The sequence below is a fragment of the Quercus robur genome, chromosome 2 (genome assembly GCF_932294415.1).
Source record: "Quercus robur chromosome 2, dhQueRobu3.1, whole genome shotgun sequence".
In the NCBI taxonomy this organism is placed as follows: domain Eukaryota; kingdom Viridiplantae; phylum Streptophyta; class Magnoliopsida; order Fagales; family Fagaceae; genus Quercus; species Quercus robur.
In genome coordinates this window covers 88,449,072-88,468,081 of record NC_065535.1, presented here as the reverse complement: position 1 = coordinate 88,468,081, position 19,010 = coordinate 88,449,072, and the positions used below count along the sequence as shown (strand labels likewise).

Genomic DNA, 19,010 nt, shown 5'->3' with positions numbered 1-19,010 from the left:
CCGAGGTTGCTATGATATTAATTATTGTGGTGGCTTTGAATGGAAAAGACAAAACGAATTTGGAGCAAGCACTGGTCCCACCAAAGACACAATTTGTCTAGCCATGCACCAACTAGTAATGCGAGGGACATACCCATTCCGCAACTTCACTCTCGTGTGAGAAAATGAGGATTTATGCATTCAAAATATGATGTATTTTTCTCATTTTCACATTCAAAAATACGTCATGTTTATGTGTCAACTCTCGATTGAATTTCAGCACTTTCACATGAGTTCACTAATTTCAGTTTAGCTTCTAACTTTTAGTTTTTATGTACAGTTTTTTAAAACCTCATTTTTTCTTTTTTCTCAAAAAATTTCAAGGTATAAGTATACTTTAGCACACTTTCAGTAAAATATTTTTAGCAAAAAGTTAGATAAATTATTCCCAAACGGACGCACATTAAAAATACTGAAATCCAATTAAGAGTTGACACATAAACAAGGTGTGATTTTTTTTTTTTTTTTTTCCTTTTTAGAAGGAGCAATGTGTCAATTTAGGTATGTGAAGGAGTGTCTCGTTAGCATTACTACTTGGCTGACCTCTCAGCTGCCCAATAGAGATCACTTAAAAAGAAGTTAAGATGAAGTCTTAATTTTACGACCAATAATGAGTGTATATACGCAACTTGAAATTAATATCCATGTTAAAGTGGTCGGTGTTTAACATCTTATCAAAGATCAATAAGAACCCAGGCTAGGAGATGGTCTGAAATTTTGATCCAAGTTATTTGTGAAAAGAGAAAGGCAAAATGAGCATGAGCCATGAAGGCATACTCGAGTATATATGGCAATTTTAAAGACCATGATATGGATTATTAAAAAAAAAAAAGTTACCCAGAAGAATAAATGGAACACACTTTCAGCCATGATTGTTCAAGTTCTTGAAGAGAAAACCCAAATCTTATTAGAGAAATTTATTCTAGGGTCAAAATCTCAGTCTAATACAAAATATTTGTGATTAAACCCTTTATGATTCTAATTATGTTCTGGAAATAATCTAGCGAGTCACATTTATAATTAGAATCATAAAGCATCATACATGTGCAATTCGGGATTTATTTTTCCCCAAAGTGGTTGGTTTTCGTTTTTTCACTTATTCTTTTCCAAAATTTTGGATTATGGTTTTTATTTTTTATTTTTATTTTTTTCACAGGAACCAACCAAACCAATATATAATATTGGTACTAAAATTGACTCCTTTGAAATGAATGAAACTAATAGGCTTTGGATCGAACCTGCAAGGCTGTAGATGCCTAATAATAATACTGAGCTATAGGCATTTGTGTATATGAAAAGCCAATAGTTTTGGCTCGACATAAAAATCTACCTCAAATCCAATATTTAAAATAAATAAATGTTTACCAAAAAAAATAAATAAACAAACAAACAAACACCCTAGCCCCAATTGTGGAGAAACCGATATCAGAGGATCCATCCACCAAGGAGCTCCAAAAGCAAACCACAGAGCCCATTTAGTAAAGAAAACCCAAAACTGCTTCTCATCCTTTGCTTTCAAGTACTTCCCTAACTACTTATCAAAATAAAAAATAAAAAGTATTTCGCTGACCAAATCTTAAATTATAAACTTGAAATTTTTGCTCAAGACTAATCTAAATGGAAGTGGGTGAATCTCTTTTATGAAGACTTGACCCCAGTCTTATGTGGCAACTCTCTTAAATTTTTTTAGGGTGATCATTAAGAAATCTAAATTATACAAAATCTAATATAAAAATATAAAAATAAAAAACTTCATATTTTGACAAAGAATTTTCTTATTTTGAAATCGTTTTATGATAATCTCATAATGCTGCAAGCTACATTTTATTTTAAACTTTAGTTAAATAAAAAAAAAAAAAAAAATTCTAATAAGAGCGTACTGTACAGCACCCTTTAAAAGCACCCACAAACAAAATACAATATGCTATTGTAGTGAGTGCATTAGAAAGAAATTATATTTTGTATATCACACGCTACAAATTCTGTACATCACAACTCAAGAACCTCACGTCATTGACCTTTCAAACAACTTCATCTCTCAAGAGTTTCCTATAGCTCTCTACTACAACTGTTCCAAGCTAGAAGACCTTGACCTGTCACAGAATTACTTCAACGGCACAATCCCGGTGGAAATTCACAGCTTGTCTCGCCTGCGCAGCCTCAACCTTGGAGTCAACAGCTTCTCTGGTAACATTCCACCATCTATTGGACAGTCAAACAACTTCATTCTTTCCCAAGTTTCTTAAAGCTCACTACAATTGTTCTAAGTTCGAAGACCTTGGCCTCTCACAGAATAACTCCACCCGCACAATCCTGGTTGACATTCACCAATTTTCTAGTTGGATCCCAGCTAGAGTGTCTTCCTGGAGGATGGTATTTGAGGCTTGTAATGAACATCTCTTCCTTATTTAACAACTCTTTTGCTTGATCAAAATCAACTCTCAGGCATCCTTCCATCAGATATTATATCATGGAAAACGTTAAATACTCTAAATCTTCGCCAAAATAAAATCTCTGGACCTATTCCAGAGGAATTAGGTAATTTGGCAGGTCTTACAGAGTTGGACTTGTCAGAGAACCAATTTTCTGGCCAAATACCACCCCAACTTGGCCTCCTGAAGCTCACTTTACTCAATCTCTCTTCCAATCATTTGATTGGGAGGATCCCAACACAATTTGAAAATGATGCATATGCCAGCAGCTTCTTGAACAATCTTGCTCTCTGTGCTAATAAGCCATCACTAAACATTAACAGCTGCAACAATTCTGACCATCATAAATCAAGCAAAGTTCCATCCATATATCTTGCATTAATTATTAGTTTGGTGGCAGCAGCTCTACCGGGTTTAATAGTTTCAATATCCATGATCAGGAAGAGAAAGCGGGGATTAAAAAACAAACCATTATAGTAGCTGTTACCAAAAACATCACACATTATCATATTTAAAAAACACGTAAAAATCAAAGTAAAGTTTTAGTTTTTACCATTTCTAGTAATTAAGAACTGCTTCTCTGGTGGCAAGTATGACTTCCTCTTGTTTGGCTCGACTGATTCCCTGACATAATCACATTAAAAAAAAATCCATTGAAATAAATTCAATCTAATTAAAATTTTAAATAAAAAAACCTAAAAAGCAAATTTTAACAAGAAATACGAAAACAATGGAAAAAAAATTTTTCAAAAATTTGAAGCTAAATTCTATATTGTGAGACCTAAATTTGAGCGAAAATTGTATAAAAGGTAAAATTGAGGTTCTGATATGGTTTTTGGAAGAGAAAGCGGGGATTAAATCCAATCCATATATTTATAAATAAATAAAATGCATGCGTAGAAGTTGGCATTGAGTGAGAGAGAGTTGGAGTAAACTAAACTTCCGGACTGTTTTCACAATCCAATCCATATATTTATATTTAATTGATATATTTGGAATGAAAAAATAAAATAAAGGAAGAAGAAGAAAGGAAGCAGAGTTACCTTTGAATCAAACTGGGGTTCACCATCTCTTTGCACATACACCCAATCCAATTTGATGTTAGAGATGTGAGAAATCTTGTGCCAATTCTCTCCGGTCCCTCTTTGGAAACGTTCTTTGAGAAGCTGTGAACCAGAAATCTCCAATTCCTTCAATAATGGAGCAGTAAGCAAGTAGTCTGGCAGAGACTTTAGGAAGGGGCAGCCATCAATTGTCAAGGACGTGGCATTATTTTTATTATTATCGCATTTGTAACAATACCATCATCATTTTCTTCTTCTTCTTCTCCCGTTCCTCCCATCCCAATCCATTCTTCCCAGTTTCTCAAATACGAAAATTCTGGCCGCTTTCTCTTCCTGATCATGGATATTGAAACTATTAAACCCAGTAGAGCTGCTGCCACCAAACTAATAATTAATGCAAGATATATGGATGGAACTTTGCTTGATTTATGATGGTCAGAATTGTTGCAGCTGTTAATGTTTAGTGATGGCTTATTAGCACAGAGAGCAAGATTGTTCAAGAAGCTGCTGGCATATGCATCATTTTCAAATTGTGTTGGGATCCTCCCAATCAAATGATTGGAAGAGAGATTGAGTAAATTGAGCTTTAGGAGGCCAAGTTGGGGTGGTATTTGGCCAGAAAGTTGGTTCTCTGACAAGTCCAACTCTGTAAGACCTGCCAAATTACCTAATTCCTCTGGAATAGGTACAGATATTTTATTTCGGCAAACATTTAGAGTATTTAACGTTTTCCATGATATAATATCTGATGGAAGGATGCCTGAGAGTTGATTTTGATCAAGCAAAAGAGTTGTTAAATAAGGAAGAGATGTTAATTACAAGCCTCAAATACCATCCTCCAGGAAGACACTCTAGCTGGGATCCAACCAGAAAATTGGTGAATGTCAACCAGGATTGTGCGGGTGGAGTTATTCTGTGAGAGGCCAAGGTCTTCGAACTTGGAACAATTGTAGTGAGCTTTAAGAAACTTGGGAAAGAATGAAGTTGTTTGACTGTCCAACAGATGGTGGAATGTTACCAGAGAAGCTGTTGGCTCCAAGGTTGAGGCTGCGCAGGCGAGACAAGCTGTGAATGTCCACCGGGATTGTGCCGTTGAAGTAATTCTGTGAGAGGTCAAGGTCTTCGAGCTTGGAACAGTTGTAGTAGAGAGCTTTAGGAAACTCTTGAGAGATGAAGTTGTTTGAAAGGTCAATGACCGTGAGGTTCTTGAGGTCACAGATGAAGGGTGGGACTGTTTGGGTGATGTTCTTGTTTTGAAGTAGTAGTTGGGTGACTGTTCCACTGGTGCAAGTGATCTCTGGCCAGTTACAGTGGTGGAAGGAGTTTAGGGGGTTCGAGTGGCATAGAGATGGTGGATTTTGCCAGTGGCTTAGAGATGGTGGGTTTTGCCAATGTTGCTTTAGTTTCAGGAGAACTGTTTGTTCTTTGTCATTTAGCTGAGACTCAGTGTTCATTTGGAATTTGGAATTTGGAGATGGTTGTTTTGGTCATTTGGAATTTCGGACGTTAAGTTCGTTATTCCGGTTTCTCAACTCATAGATGAGCAATTGGCAAGCAATCACAAAGAATTTACTCACTTTAAGACGGAGGGAAATTGACGTTGGGGCCCAAGTATGAGAAAACTTTGCACCATTTTTGTAAACTAATCATTACCCATTCTAAAAATAATTGGTGATTAATTCTTTTTTTCTTTTTTTTCTTTTTTGAGAAAATTGGTGATTAATTCTAAACTAAATTCGTAATAATTTTCATTTTGTTATAAAAAATCAAAGAATTAGTTATGATTTCATCTTATATTTTGTTGTGAACCTTGTTTTAATAATATTCATGATTTAAAGTTCTCAGTGCCATTGTTGCAATAAAAATTATTAGAATAAGTACAAAGTATAACCACTATAACCACTTTATTAACAAATCAATTAATTTTCTAGTTCTTACTAGTCATTGGCACAATTCAAAAATATTTAATATTCTTTTAAAAAAATTGAGATATCAAAACCATATTATACTAGTAATGGTAAAATTTGTCACAAGTCTTGTATCTAACTGACACATCATGGTGTTTTTAGGGTTCAAATCCTCACTCCCTTCACTATTGTAAGCTTGTAACTATCAAATAATAATAATAAAATTTCCTTTTCAGTAGTTTTTGTTTTTTTTTTAATAATTTGTAAATTCTTTAGAATAAAACTTAACTTACTAATAAACAAATATCTTCAACTCTAAAAAGTTTTATAGTCTCTCAATCAAACCTTGAGCATTTTTTTTTTTTTTTTAGGAGAAGAAATCAAACCTTGAATAAGTAGTAATTGACATTTATAGCAACATAAAAAAATCTAATCAATAATGATACTAAATCATAAAGTCATCTTGTTAATGACGAAAAATATAAAAAATAAAATTTTTTAAAAATAACTCTGTTGGTGGAGTTGAGCACTGAAATATATAGTCATACTATATAATTCATTTAAAATTTTTTTTCTAGGCGGAGATTTTTTTTTTTTTTTGGTTTTGTTTTTAGTCTAATATGATTTTTATTTTTGATTTGGGGTCTTTAAGGGGGCTTAACCGAATTTTCCAAAATATTTCAAAATTCCAGTTACCCAGTGTGAACAGAATATGGTAGCTAGAAATAACGGTCAGTTTTCTAAGTCTTTGGCAGGAAAATTCTAAGAGCTGGGATTGACAGTGACACTGCCGCTGCATTTCCACGCAAGGGAGAGCTTGACCTTTTGGGGTCAGTCTTCGGGGCCGGGAAGTAAACAATGTAAAAGCATTACATTACACATGGTAAGTTGGAAACATAGTAGAAAAGATTTGAAACTTGGAGTATTCACATCTCAAAATTCTATCTCATCTTATTTTATCATTTTAAAAAACTATTTTATCAATTATATTATACAATTTTCCATTATTCTCAGTATCCTAACTTTTATTTTATAATACAATATATTAAAATAATATTTCTACACAATAAAATAATATATCCCAAAATCCAAATAAAAACAAAAATTCAGAACCCAAAAACCCGGTGAGAGAGAGAGGAATTGATAAAGTATAAGTTTAATTTGTTTCTTTATGTAATCTCAGTGTTAAATTTTTTACTTTTGAATTGAGTTTAATTTGTTACTTTTAAAATTTGGAGGCTTAGGCTTCGTTTGTTTCGGTGGTAAAAGGAAATCCGGAAAATATTTTACACCCTTAAGGGTGTTTGGATGCACATGAAAATTTGGTCAAACTGAAAACCAACTTCAGTTGACCGTAAAATAGACACCCCAACTTTGTAAAACCAATTACATACTCATTTTACCTTCAATTGATTTCCAGCCTCACTTAGAACTCAACAACCTGAAGAGAGAGAGAGAGAGAGAGAGAGAGAGAGAGAGAGAGAGAGAGAGAGAGAGAGAGAGAGAGAGAGAGAGAGAGAGAGAGAGCACTAGAGAGAGAGAGAGAGAGAGAGAGAGCACTAGAGGAATCGGACCGTCGTGCAAGCTCCCATCATCCGCCGTTCGTCATGCAAGCTCTATCCACCATCTGCCGTCCGCAATGCAAGCTGCATCCACTGTCCCTCTTCTCTTCCTCACTTGTTCTCTCTCTTTTCCTTTGACCAACCATGGCTGAATCTTCAACTGCGTGTCACCAATCTACAACCCACCACCCACCCCCGCCATCACTACCGCCTCTAGATCGAACCACTGATCTCGTCGCCCAAAACCCCATGCTCAACACCGATCTTGACAACCGATTTGGCCGCCACCACCAATCGTCGATCTGGCCGCCAACGATCACCAGCCCACTCCACTCACCCCCAAACCCACCCGATCTGGCCGCCGCTGTCCTTCATCTACTCTGATCCTCTCTTTCCCTCAATCTCTCTTTCCCGATTTGACGAGTTTGTGAATAAAAAATTTTTTTATTTTGATTTTTGGTTGTGTTAAGTATATATTTTGAAATTTTCTATTATAAAATTTGTTTGGGAGCTAAGAAAATGTAAAAAATTTGTAGGAAAATAGCATTTTCAGAATGTTACCAAACACTAGAAATTGTTTTCCGAACTATTTTCCATTGCAGAACCAAACACTCGGATTTCATTTTCCTTACGGAAATTTACTTTCCCCTGCATTCATTTTACACTCGGAATTCGATTTACATCGAACTCAACGCAGCCTTAATTTGTTACATTTGACCCCTTAAACTATAGGTTTAAAATGTAGTTTTCCCAAAATTAAAAAACTTCAAATAATACGATCAAATAAGGAAAATAATTATTTCAAACACGTAAGTTTAGGTCAAAGTTAAAATTTAAAGCACAGTAGAAATTAAAACTCCATATTCCCCATTCTTTGCTTTTGCACTGGAAGGATTGTGGATAACTCCCTACAAGGCTACATTATTATGATAAAAATAAAATAAAATAAAAACCCTATTATTTAGATATATTTTTATGAGGATAAATGTAAAGATTGGCAGAAAAATTCCAAGAGCTGGGATTGACAGTGACACTGCCACTGCATTTCCAAGCAAGGGAGCGCTTGACCTTTTGGGGTCAGTCTTCGGGGCCGGGAAGTAAACAATGTAAAAGCATTACAATATACAACTGGCAGAAAAATTCTAAGAGCTAGGATTGACAGTGACACTGCCACTGCATTTCCAAGCAAGGGAGCGCTTGACCTTTTGGGGTCGGTCTTCGGGGCCGGGAACTAACAATGTAAAGCATTACAATACACATGGTAAGTTGGTAACATAGTAGAAAAGATTTGAAACTTAGAAAATAAAATAAAATAAAAACCCTATTATTTAGATATATTTTTATGAGGATAAATGTAAAGATTGGCAGAAAAATTCTAAGAGCTGGGATTGACAGTGACACTGCCACTGCATTTCCAAGCAAGGGAGCGCTTGACCTTTTGGGGTCAGTCTTCGGGGCCGGGAAGTAAACAATGTAAAAGCATTACAATACACATGGTAAGTTGGTAACATAGTAGAAAAGATTTGAAACTTGAAGCATTCATGCCCCAAAATTCTATCACATCCTATTTTACCATTCTAAAAAACTACTTTATCAATTATACTATATTATTTTACAATATTTTCAACATCCTAACTTTTATTTTACAATACAACACATTAAAATAATATTTCTCTACAATAAAATAATATATCCCAAAACCCAAATAAAAACAAAAATCCAAAACCCAAAAACCTGGTGAGATAGAGAGGAATTGATAAAGTATGAGTTTAATTTGTTACTTTTAAAATTTTGAGGCTTAATTTGTTACTTTTGACCCCTTAAACTATAGGTTAAAAATGTAGTTTTCCCAAAATTAAAAAAATTCAAATAATACGATGAAATAAGGAAAATAATTATTTCAAACACGTAAGTTTAGGTCAAAGTTAAAATTTAAAGCACAGTAGAAATTAAAACTCTGTATTCCCCATTCTTTGCTTTTGCACTGGAAGAATTGTGGATAACTACCTTATTATGATAAAAATAAAATAAAATAAAAACCCTATTATTTAGATATATTTTTCTGAGGATAAATGTAAAGATGTGTTTATAACTATTCCCAACTTTTTTATTTAAAAAATCTCTCTAAACACACGCATAACAAGTGTGAAGAGGCTAATTACATTTTATACATATTTAATTTGAGTATTACATTTTAATTAAATCTACCTTTCTTTTTTAATTGATTTTGTTATCTATTGCTATTAAAACACCTCCATTATTTGTATATTTTTAAAATCACACTTAGAGACAACTTGTGATGGCACTGGCACGAGGATATAGCTTAAGAGGTGCACAGGAGATAGCGATGACACATGCTTCTGACGATTTGAATAGGCACTGTTGTTGGCTCTGGATTTTGGAACCGACCCTTGAATTACGTGGAGACTCTGACGATACAAATGACTTTATTATTGGAGAATTGTGTGTGCAGAGATAGTTACCATCAACTATTAGATTTATAAGGCGCGATTTATTACCTATATTTAAATGATTCTATCTCCTAATTTAAGCTAAGGAATAACCTACGGGTCCCTAAGCTAATCAATAGTCTAAATTCATGTCTCCATCTATAAAACATAAAATTAGATTAGAAATTCGGTTACGCATAGAAAAGGTATTAAACACCTCATAACATCTATTTTTTTATGGTATCTTGTTTTGGATATCCAACATAAGATTTTTGGAAAAAATTATTTTTAGAAATCATTTTGGAGGCAAAACATACATGCTTTTATTCAATTATTTGAAAGAAAATCAAATTACATTTTGAACTAATACAGCTAAACTCACTCCTTTAGAAAGCATAGCAAGCTTAATTTGCAATTTTTATCCCCTTACATTTCCCTCATGCAATTTTGAGTTAAAATGAAATTTTAGGAATTGAAGAGTTTTGGGAACAAAAATGTAATTTTGAAAATGTTGGGTTTATTCAGTTATGTGATTCCAAATTAGATTATGTTTCTTATTTGATATGGGATACTCATCTTAAAATGGGCTTACTGTGTTTTTCTATTTAAATGGGCTTAGGTCTTTTATTTGTGGATTTAGTTTTTTTTTTTTTTTTTTTTGCTAGGTAAATTTGCGGGGGTTCGAACTCCCGAGCTCAAGGTTTATAGGGGCACCAGGCGTGGGTTTGGTTTAGTTTAGTTTAGTTTAGTTTGGGCTGTCTTCTTATTGACTGGCAAATTTAAGATTTTTAATCAAAGCCCATTAGCGTTGGATTTTTAATGGAACCTTTGACCGGCTTGGAGAGTTAAAAGTTGTATTCTTACTAAATTGTAGTGGCATTTTTGAAAAAAAAAAAATCAAAAAACAAAAAAAAATCCAAACAGGAGACTAACCCGGCCAGTGGATTTTCCATGCACTCAACCAACCAGGACTCTTCATAACCTGATCCATCTCTTCTTTCTCCTCATCAATCCGACTAACCTGAACTTATGGCAGAGCCTTCTTGCTCCGCCTTTCAGAGTTCGCTTCCACCATTATCGGTGGCGGGTCACAGCGAGGGCCGAGGCGACTGGCTTCTGGCGAGCATGGATGGCCGGAGAAGGTCCTTGCAAGCCGGTGACGGTTGTTGGGAGCTGCTGTTGCTCTAGGCACATGGCGACTGGCGGCATGGTGGAGACCAAATTTTGGCTATCATATTCTAGAATTTGAGGGGGCAGAGATTTCTTATTTATTTAAATGGTAATTTTATCACAACCTCAAATAGGAAACTTAGAAAGCCACGGGGCCATGCCCCCTAGCTCCGCCACCGTTTTTGAATCTTCTTTGCCCGTGCTTGCCTGGGCCGTACGCTGCTAGTCTCATCTGCAATAACAACCCCATCTGCACACATATATATAAAGCAGAATATTGTTAAGATAACAGATCAATAGTTTTGAGAAAGATAAAAAATAAGACCAAATTTCCTATAAAACAGAGCTGCTGCATAATATTGAAATAGAAACGCGTACAACTGATATTTAATCTTCTTGTATTTGAATTGTTATTATATCTGTTTAGGTGAAACAGATTTACATGTATATCTATATAAATATTAATGCAAATACACTGGTTCTGGTCATTGAAGCCAAAACCAGTTTCCCAACTTAATTTTCAAATATGAGCAGAGAAAAAAAAATCATAATAAAGATAAGCAGATGACAGTAGAAAGAGGATCGTCACCCTTTGCAAGGACAAGTTCTGAGATTTTTGGGAAGAAGAGATGGACAGACAGATGCTCTTATAAGGAAATTTATAGCGCTCTGCAGGACCGATTCCTACCGAAGACTTTTTGTCAACCATCTTGTTCCTGCCAAACATCTGTAAGTAATGCTAGAGTTACCTCTTTTTATAAACACTGCGTGCTACCGAAGACTTCCTGTAAACTATCTTGTGAATAATGCTTGAGTTTACCGAAGACTTCCTGTCAACCATGAATAATGCTTGAGTTTAAATTGCGCGACAATTTCCCTCGTTTGCATTATGTAAAAAGGTGCAATTTTCGGAACCCACCACTTATAAAAGAAAATTTCAGTTTTGTCCCTCACAAACGCTCTTGATTTTATTTGGAGTATTTAAGTAAAAACATATATATCTTTTTTTTTTTTTTTTTCTTCTTCTTTTCTTTTCTCTTTCTCCATTCTTTCCTGACATGTAAAAAGGTAGTATTTTCTTTTTTATTTCTTTTTCCGTTTTTTCCTCTCTCTTCTCTTCTTTTCTCTTTCCCTCATTTTCACATACGTTGGATTTTTTTTTTTTTTTTGAAAGGATTCAATAGTTACAGAACCATCAAGGGAAATTGGAAAAAATCAGTTATGTAGGGGCTCAGGCTCGAGTGAACCAGAACGACCCATATGTAGGGGCTTGGGCCCAAGTGATTCAGAACGGCCCATATGACCAAGGCCTAGCACTATTAGGTTAGGACTTGTTCACTGTTAGATGTGCTAAGGTCTAATTACAACATTCTTGTAATTGTACTACGTTTGGGACCATGTTGGACTATATGCAAACTGATAACCGAGGGGATCCAACGAGGGGATAGGGCGAATTTTGGTCAGTAACCAATCATAGTTAGTGCCTTTGGAAAATCCGCTACCGAACACTATTTACCGTCTGGAATGAGTTTCAAGAGAATTTTCAGAAGACATGATTTTTATGGGGATTAGAAGTAAAAGTGGGATTGCATAGAAACCGGTGAAATGTAATGATTTGAGTCCCAATACGGGGAGGCTATATATGGGACTGAGGGCACACAAATAGGGGGTTGGTTGTTTTGGAGAGAGGGGCAGAGCAAGAGTAAAAAAACAATGAGAAAGAAAGGGAGAGAGTAGTGAAAGTATAATCTTGGAGGGAAGGAGAGAGCAATTGGAGTAGAAGGCAAGTTTTGCCTAGGGAAAGAGGGTGTTGGGCCAAAATATTAAGGGATGCCTGATTGTTGGGCCATAAGGGCTAGGTTTGAGGCACAACCTGTAGGATAGTGAGGATATCCACTAACAAATAAATTGGGAGCCCAAATCCATTGATTCTCGTAGTAACGTTTCCAGTTTGGGGTCACTACAATTGGCGCCGTCTATGGAAATCCAACTCATTTTGGAGCTTTGAACGAGCCTGATACTGTCCAACTATGGAGAGCCTACATGTTGGAGGGGTTTTGTTGGAGGAAATCACTTAATGGCCTCATCAAGGGGTCGTAGGAGGCTAGAAAAGGAGTGTAGAAAGGAGCAGCTACACATGCAAGATGGGCATGAGAAAAGGGTAGACTCTGACGAGGGATCTTCATAGGGAGAAAGAACTGTATCTTATGTTCCCAAGTGGTCTCATCACAGCGATCGGGTGAGGGAATTGGAGAACCTACGAAAGTAGGTTAATAATTTGAAAATTGAGCTGAGAGCATGAGGATTCATCTGACAATCCCGACTACATTGCAGGAGAGTCATCTCAAGGTAGTGGTTCGCATCTGTCAAGAGATAAATTATGTGAAACTATGGGGCGTTATCAAGAATTCCCCCATCGTAAGAGATCCGGACACCATAATGCTGCTATGGATGCAATGAGTTGGGCACTGAGGAGAGCTGCCCGATCACTGTTCTCAAATGAGATCAAGCGCACAAAAATACCTAGACGGTTTACATGACCTCTGTTCACCATTTATGATGGAAAACCAATCTAGTGGAACATGTAAGTCACTACATACAAATGATGTCGCTTTATTCTCATAATGATGGGTTGATGTATAAGGTATTCTCGTCCAGTCCCAGACAGACAATTATGAGATGGTTCAATGGTTTAAAAAAAAGGTCTATATGAAATTTCGGGGAATTGATGCAAGCGTTCAGTGCCCGATTTATAACATGTAGTAAAGTTCCTCAGTTGATAGATACCTTGCTTTCCATAAGGATGAGAAGTGGGGAAACCCTCTCATCTTACGCGAATAGGTATTGGGAACTATATAATGAGATAGGTGGAGGGAACGAGTGGGTAGTTGCCAACACCTTCCGGCTGAGTCTCCTTGAGGAGTCAGATTTGAAGGATTCTTTGACCATGCAGCCTCCCGAAGACATGCATCAGCTGATGAGAAGGATTGAAGAATATAAGAGACTAAAAGGTGATCAGTTGCAAGGCAAAGGCAAAACCCCAACCCCTTCACAGTATCGTAAAGAGAATCGTCCCGAGAAGTTTCAGCAGAGGACAAGGAGAGAGCCAAGAGCCCCCAGGGAGGGTCCAACGTAACATGCTAAGGGAGTTAATATGACATTCAAAGATCCCGTCTATAAGATCCTCGAATGCATTAAGAAAGAACCTTATTTTCGATGGCTAGACAAGATGGGCTAGGACCTGGCGAGGAGGAATCAGAGCTTATATTGCACATATCATAGAGAGAAAGGTCACACCATTGAGCAGTGTCGTGTATTGAAAAATCACTTGGAATAGTTAGTGAAAGTAAGGCACCTAAAGAGTTTTTTTTTTGGTCAGCTAAGAAGGAGTAAATGTAGGCCGGGGATCCGGAAGTCGAAATGATCGTACTCTTCCCCCTTCATTAAGGATTATTGAGGTTATTCATGTGACTTTGCGGGGCGTAAGTTTGAATAGTTGGAGGGGAGTAAGTGTAGTGTCTCCATCTGAAGCAGATGTCATGGATCGACTTAAGAAAAGGCCCAGGAGGACCTCAGTCCTGATCACTTTTGGTGAAACAGATTTGAAGGAAAGCCCCAGTCACATAATGACGCTTTGGTGGTGACTTCTTAGATTGGAGGTTTCCTAGTAAAGAGGTTCATGGTAGATCAAGGGAGTGAAGCTAAAATCATGTACCCCAACCTCTATAAAGGGCTGGGACTGAAGCCTAAGGGACTGAAGCCTAAGGATCTGAGTAAGTATGACAGCCCCCTGGTAGGGTTTGATGAGAAGGTTGTAACACCCGAGGGGCAAATAAAGCTCCCTGTGGTAATTGATGGAAAAGAGGTGGAAGTAAACTTTATCGTGGTCAACGCCTACTCACCCTACACGAGGTGGAAGTAAACTTTATCGTGGTCCATGCCATAGGGGCGGTACCCTCAACACTACACCAGAAGATTAAGTTCCCTACGGAAGATGGAGTCGCAATAGTCCGGGTTGATTAGAAGGTAGCAAGACAATGCTTGGTGGCAGCAATAAATCATGAGATTAAGCAGAAGGAACAAGTTGATTGGGAGCAGTTATAGCAATTACCGATAACCGAGAGTCTGACGGGCATTGACAGTAGGAATGGCAACGGGTCGAGTTTGGGCCGGGTTTTTTCATACCCGAACCCGACCCGCGGGCCAAGACCTAGCCCATTTATTAAACGGATTTTTTTTTTTGGGCCCAGACCAGCCCCACCGGCCTCATTTAGGCCAACCAAATTTGGGCCCAATCCACGACCCAAATCATGGCACCACCAAAGTCTGTGGGGCACCACTGGAGACACTTGTGAGAACAAGTTAAAAAAAGAGTGATTTCAATTCAGCAGGAATAGGCAGTTTGATAGCAGAACTCTTTTATATGCCTTATTGCAAAGAAACATTGAAAAGAGGAAGATGAAAAGGGGTGTTGTATCTAATTCATTTTTGTCATCTTCAATACAACATCAATGTCCCTTTTCTAAAACGCCCTTCATGGATCAAAAACTAAGAGAAGCTCAAGATTGTGAAACTAATAAGAAAACCCAGACCACCATAACCAACACCACAACATCCACTTTGTCAGTACCCAATATCCCAAAACGGCAACTACCCCAAAAAAATAAAATTAAAGAAAAAAAATAACAGCCCAAGATTGTTCTAGCTCTCCAATCATACTTCCCCAAATCACCCTCTAGCTTATCGCTCCTCAAAGTCACTTTAGAACTCTCCAAAGTAAGCAGATTTTTCTATATTCTTCTCACCATTCTTGTCGTTGGAGGTCCAAGTGATGGCCGGCAGTGAAGGGCTTTAGGCTAATCAGGCTGGCAGTGACAGATGCTCAGGTTGGCAATGACAGATAAGAGGTTAGGGGTGAGTGAGAGGGAGTGACCGAGTGAGAGTGGGAGTGGAGAAAGTGAGTAAGGGCGGCTGAGTGATTGTGTTGTGTGAAATGGGATTAGGGTTTTTTTTTTTAACTTATATATATGGGGGTATTTTAGTATTTTTAACATATATATAAACGAGTTAGGTCGAATCCAGGTTCAGGCCGGATTTTTGCAAAATCTCAGACCCGACCCAGACCCATTTCGAGGGGTTTTTTTTTTTTTTTAAACCCATACTCGACCCTATAATTTATCGGGCCAAGTAAAATTCGACCCATTAGGGTCGGGCCGGGCTGGGTATCCGCGGGTCAGATATAAATTGCCATCCCTAGTTGACAGTGCAAAAAAAGTTGGTCCAAGTACGAATTTTTCTATATTCAAACAGGTATTTATGAATAGGTAAAAGCATGTCAGTGGAAGACCAAGTGGAGATTCTGTTGTCATTAGTGCAGAACGTAGACGTGTTCACTTAGAGCCCGTATGAAATGCCCAGGGTGGACCCAGCTTTTATTATGCACAAATTAAATGTAGACCCTTTAGTCCCACCAAAAAAGCAAAAACCAAGGAAGGCCACGAAACCTCATATGGAGGCGGTGAAAAAGGAAGTGGAAAAGCTAAAGTGGGCGGTGGCTATTAAATAAGTGTTTTTCCCAAAATGGTTAGCCAACACGGTGGTCGTGAAAAAAAAGAATGGCAAGTGGAGGGTTTGCATTGATTTCACTGACCTTAACCAAGCATGTCCAAAGGATCCTTTCTCGATACCGAAGATAGACCAATTAATGGATGCTACAGACGGGCACCAGAGAATGAGCTTTTTGGATGCCTTCCAAGGGTACCGTCAAATCGCTTTGGCCCCCAAGGATCAAGAGAAAACCTCCTTTATTACACCCGGGGGAAATTACCATTATACAGTGATACCCTTTGAGTTGAAGAATGCAAGGGCTACTTATCAGCAGATGGTTACCCGTATGTTTAAGGATTTGATTGGTAAGACGGTAGAGGTTTACATCAATAACATGGTAGTAAAAACCAAGGAGAGTGGAGGGCATGCATGTGACTTGATGGAGGTCTTTATTGTATTGAGGCAGCACAAGTTACGCCTTAATCCTAAAAAATGTTCCTTCGGAGTGTGATCGGGTAAGTTCTTAGGTTATATGATAACCACATAAGGCAAAGAGGTGAACCCCGACCAGATTACAGCAATCCAACAGCTGCACCCCACCTCCCCCCAACAACCCTAAGGAAGTGCAAAACTTAGTGGGATGGTTACTGCCTTGAATAGGTTTGTATCAAGATCGAAGGGAAGGGCTTTCAGTGGATAGAGGAATGTGACACAACATTTAAATATCTAAAGTCTTACCTAGTCAACTCGCCCATTTTATCCCGACTTGAGCCGGAAAAGGACCTATACATGTATTTGGTAGTATCCAACCACGCCATTAGTTCGGTGTTGCTTAAGCAATAGGAGGGGGTCTAAAGATTGATATTCTACCTCAGTAAGACTTTAGTATATGCAGAGACTAGAAATCTACCATTGGAAAAGATGGCACTGGCACTAGTGCATGCCACAAGGAAACTACCACATTATTTTCAAGCTCATACAGTGTGGGTGTTGATCGAGTACCCCTTATAATCACTTTTGAGGAGGTCGAATTTCACTGAGAGGATAGCAAAGTGAGGGATAAGGCTGGTAAGTTTGACATTTGGTATAAGCCGAGGAATTTGATTAAGGGACAAGTATTGGCCGATTTTGTGGCTGAATTTATCCCTTTTCAGGGAGCTTCCGTCGGAATATGTCAAGTCCGGGTTAAATGCTAGAAAGTGTATGTGGACAGTGCATCTAATGTAAGGGGATCGAGGGTCGGAATTGTTATGGTGTCTCCTAAAGGGTTAAGAATGGAAAAGTCAATTAGGTTGGGCTTTCGCGCCTTAAATAATGAGGCCGAATATGAAGCTCTCGTTGCTGGATTACAAGCAATGCAAAAACTTGGTGCCAAGGAGGTCGAAGTATACTCAAACTCGAGATTGGTGGTTAGTCAGATAGAAGGTAGCTTTGAAGTGAAGGATTACCACATGTTACAGTATTTAAAGTTGTTCCAATCGCTCATATTGAGTTTCCAAAAGGTTAGTGTAGTTAGAGTACCGAGGAGTCAGAATAGCCATGTTAATTCATTGGCCACGTTAGCCTCGTCTTCGGAAGAGTCTATTCCCTGAATGATTTTCGTGGAGCTACTGGAGCAACTGAGTATTGAGCGACGAACGATGGTAGGGGTTGCTTTGGCAAAAACATCGAGTTGGATGAATCCTTACATCACATTCTTATCTGATGGGTCTTTACCGACAAATGAAAAAGAGGCAGAGAAAGTATGGAGAACGTCATCCCATTTTTGGTTATTCAAAGATAAAAAGTTGTATTGACGTTCGTTTGGAGGGCCATACTTGTTATGTTTGCACCCAAGCAAAACTACCGAGCTATTAGCCGAACTTCAAGAAGGAGTGTGTGGAAGGCACTCAGGTGGAAGATCACTAGCCCACCGGGCAATGACTCAAGGATTCTGGTGGCCGAATATGCAACGAGAAGCGGCTGTATACGTAAAAAGATGTGATCAATGCCAAAGAAATGCTCATATCCTGCAATAACTGGGCAAAAATTTAAACCTGATTATTAACCTTTGGCCCTTTGCTCAATAGGGGCTAGATATAATTGGACCATTCCCTTAGGCCTCGAGTAATAAGAGATATGTGGTAGTTGCTACCAACTATTTTACCAAGTGGGTAGAAGTAGAGTCCTTAGCAAATATCAGGAACGTGGACATGAAAAAGTTCGCGTGGAAGAACATTGTTCCGAGATTTGGGGTTACCCGAGTACTCATATCCGACAAAGGGCTTCAATTTTCCCAATAAATTTTTCTGCAAATATTGTGGCGAACTTGGGATAACCAATAGATACTCGTCACCAGCATACCCTCAGAGCAACAGGCAAGCGAAGGCAACGAACAAGACAATAATTAGTGGCTTGAAGAAGAGGTTGGAGGGAGCGAAAGGCAATTAGGTGGAAGAGTTGTCGAACGTCTTATAGGCCTATCGAACCACACCAAAAAGATCAACAAGTGAGACCCCCTTTTCCATGACTTATGGCACCAAGGCAATTATACCAATAGAACTCTGTTTATCAAGCATGAGGGTGGCTAATTTCACATGAAGCAGTAATGACAAGTATATAGTAGAGGACTTAGATGCATTGGAAGAGAAACGAGAAATGGTGGTTGTTTGGCTTGCAAACTATCAGCATAAGTTGGCTTAAGGATACAACAGAAAGGTGAGACCTTAAGGCTCTGTGGCAGGAGACCTCGTTTTGCAGAAGGCTATGGGAAACATAAAAGACTAAAATGCTGGTAAGTTGGCTTAGAATTGGGAGGGATCCTACCGAGTTACAGCAACGGCTGGAGCGAGGGCTTACT

General features: G+C 37.9%; 1 long non-coding RNA gene across 4 annotated transcripts; it reads right to left on the bottom strand.

Annotated features, from left to right (window-relative positions):
* Positions 1-1,904: 1,904 nt before the first annotated feature.
* Positions 1,905-11,360, bottom strand: LOC126715662 (uncharacterized). Of its 4 annotated transcripts, none has more exons than XR_007651890.1 (4): positions 11,214-11,360; positions 10,388-10,874; positions 3,515-3,868; positions 1,905-3,095 (listed from the first exon to the last, which is right to left on the bottom strand). It is a non-coding gene; the product is annotated as an uncharacterized LOC126715662 (long non-coding RNA). The 4 variants fall into 4 exon arrangements; XR_007651891.1 differs by lacking the exon at positions 11,214-11,360 and having other exon boundaries at positions 1,905-2,951; positions 3,025-3,095; positions 10,388-10,939; XR_007651889.1 differs by lacking the exon at positions 11,214-11,360 and having other exon boundaries at positions 1,905-2,876; positions 3,025-3,095; positions 10,388-10,939.
* Positions 11,361-19,010: the final 7,650 nt, after the last annotated feature.